Source organism: Terrapene carolina, unplaced genomic scaffold, assembly GCF_002925995.2.
Source record: "Terrapene carolina triunguis isolate 2854851 unplaced genomic scaffold, T_m_triunguis-2.0 Scaffold517, whole genome shotgun sequence".
NCBI classification, from domain to species: Eukaryota; Metazoa; Chordata; order Testudines; family Emydidae; genus Terrapene; species Terrapene triunguis.
In genome coordinates this window covers 4994055-4996968 of record NW_020664868.1, presented here as the reverse complement: position 1 = coordinate 4996968, position 2914 = coordinate 4994055, and the positions used below count along the sequence as shown (strand labels likewise).

General features: G+C 60.4%; 1 protein-coding gene across 4 annotated transcripts in view; it reads left to right on the top strand.

The window, feature by feature from the left end:
* Positions 1-2914, top strand: part of EXOC3L2 (exocyst complex component 3 like 2) — a 38225-nt gene that overhangs the window by 29485 nt on the left and 5826 nt on the right. The gene's annotated exons all lie outside the window — the stretch shown is intronic.

The window sequence follows — 2914 nt, the reverse complement described above, 5'->3', positions numbered from 1 at the left end:
CTGCCCTTGCTGTCCCAGTGGGGGCAGGCAGGGAGCTCCCTGCTCTGGTCACAGCATCAGAGCCAGCGTGAGCCCCCTCTCCGGTGTGCAGGGGGGCGGGGAGCATCTCTCCCTCCCACTCAGCCCCAGGGGTCTGGTTACAGACAGGCAGGTATTCTGAGCCCAGCAGCTCCTCCCCCCTGCCAGCCAGGTCATTTGCATTTTCACTGACCATTTCCATCTTAGCCAATTGGTTCCCTGGATTCAAATTCAAATCTTCCGCCATTACAGGAGCAGGGCCTGGATCCTGTCCCAAAGAGACACAGTCACCCCCCAACAGGACCTCACAGCCGATATCCTGGAGAACCCCAACTACCAGCCAGCCCGACCCCTCCTGGGTCTGCACAGGGATCTGGGCCATAGGCAGGACGAGGGGCTTCATCCCGGGGACCCTCACCCAGGTGTCACAGCCCTTCAGCATCTGCGGCTGCACCACGCGGGGCCTGACAACAGTTCTCTCTGTCCCAGGGTCTCGCTACCCCAGGCATGTCCCCCCATTGACCACCACCCTCCGCTCCCACTGGGGGTCCGAGGGGCTTGAGCCCAGGAGACTCCACGCAGACGTATAGGCCGGGGCCAGGAGTGGGAGCCTGTCCACTACCCCACCCATCTGGCTGACAGCATCTATGGCCTTGGGACCCAGCAAGGGGGCTAGATACCGGGGCTCTTCCGCAGGGTCCCCCTGGTTCAAATCACCCGCCTGCTCGACGACTGTGTGGTGGGCATCCACATCCCCCCCCCCCTTAACCAGGGGCAGCAATTTAGTGTCGAGGTTCCCTGCGGTACTGGCAGCCCGGGGTCTATCCCCACTCACCCCTGGGAAGTCCCCTATGCCGCTCCGCTCCACCATCGCCAGTCCATGCTGCTGTTTCTTCTCCTGCAGCTTTTCCTTGGGCTCTTGCTCTCTCTCACGGTCCTCTTGCTCTCTCGGACTCAGCTCCAAACCCATCCATCTCCGATCCCCTGATGGGGAACCCGATCGTGAAGACCCCCGTCTGGTTGGGGACCAGACTCTGGGGAATGCCTGGCTACTGCTCCTGCTGCTTCCAGATCCTCTTGGAGCCCCATCTGGGTCAGGAATCTGCTCCTTAGAGCGGTCCTTGTCCTCCAGCTGCGCGATGAACTGGGCCTTGGTGAACTTCCCAATGCGTAACCCTCCCTTTTTGCACAGGATCACAATGTCCTTCTTGAGGAGATGGTGATAGGCCATCACTTCACTGTTCCCAAGTTGCTCTGGACTCACAGGCCTGTGCTCTTAGCTCCCCCACGGTTTCCAGGAAGACCCCCCAGTGTGCCAGCCCTTCTCGAGGTCACTACCTCTTTGCCAGGGTCGAGCTGCAAACTTCTCCGCCCCTGGGACCGCTCGCTGCAATCCCCAGGGGAACCCTGTTACTGCAAAAGTCCTTCTCTCTCCCAGGGTCAAGCTGCAGGCTCCTCCGCCCTTGAGACTGCTCGCTGCAGTCCTCAGGGGGACCCCGTTACTCCAACAGTCCTTCTCGCTGGTCACGCACTCCCAGGGGTTAATTGCTCCCTGAAACCGTCCCTCTCTGAGCCTTCAGCACGCCTGGTCCTCATTATCCGCCCTTCATTTTACTGCTCCCCAGTCACTTACTGCAAGAAGCGCCATTCATGGGGTGCAGTGCATCCCACTGCTGCCACCAGTTGTCACGGAGTCCCCCGCTAATGCTCTGGAACTGCTCCCCACAAAGCCAGTCAGGACTTTGGGGAGCCTCCTCTCTTTGGAGCAGACTGTTTTCAGGGCAAGAAGCTCACACGGCTTCTCCTTCCTGGGTCTGACCTTGTAGCATTCAGCATATGCCCCTCCGTGCGCTTCCCACAGCGAGTCCGCCCAGGTGGGGTCCTGGGGAAGCCAGAGGGTCCTGCACGCACCCCCCACTTCGCAGTCAGACGTGACTCTTAGCCAGCCAGTAAAACAGAGGTTTATTAGATGACAGGAACACAGTCTAAAACAGAGCTTGTAGGTACAGTGAACGGGGCCCCCAGCCAGGTCCATTCTGGAGCCCAGCGAGCCAGACAACCCCGTCTGCACTCACTTCCCGTCCCCAGCCAGCTCCAAACTGAAACTCTCCATCCCCTCCTCTCTGGCCTTTGTCTCTTTCCCGGGCCAGGAGGTCACCTAAGGGGTGAAAGTAACTTACAGGACTTACCGGTACGGCCGGAGTCCTGAGGGGGGCATGGCCTCAACTGGAAGAGGCGGGGCCTCTCAAGATTTAAAGGCCCTGGGGCACCAGCTGTGGCTGGGAGCCCCAGGGCCTTTAAATCACCCTGGGTCTCCCAGCTGCAGAGGTGGCTGGGAGCCCCCGAGGCTCAGGGGCAAATTAAAGGGCTCGGGGCTCCCTGCAGCGGCGGGAGCTGCGGGCAGGATTTAAAGGACCCGGAGCGCCCCGCCCGGTGCAATCCGGCACGGTGTACTGGCTCTTGCTGGTACGCAGGACCGGACCGGACCGGCTTACTTTCACCTCTGGGTCACCTGATCTCTTTGTTCACCTTTAGCTATCCCCTTGCAGGGAGGAAGGACCCCGGCCATTTGTTGCCAGGAAACAGAGTGTCGGCCATTATGCACACTGGCCTTTATCCCACCACCTAGAGACTTAAGAACTGCATAGGGGAAACTGAGGCACCCCTACAGTATTCAGAGGAAACATTAAGAATAGTCCCACTTCGTCACACATGGTCCTGGACCCTCCTTCCAGGACCTCCCAGTTGCTGAGCTGGACGCTCTGGGACCTGCACCAGTGGGACAATGTCCAGGGGAGGCTTCTCCCGGAGATTCTGCAGCTGAAGCCCCTGGGGGCAGGGAATAGCCACAGCGCAGTGCACTCCGGCCACGCCCCCGATCCGCCCCCTGTGGGGC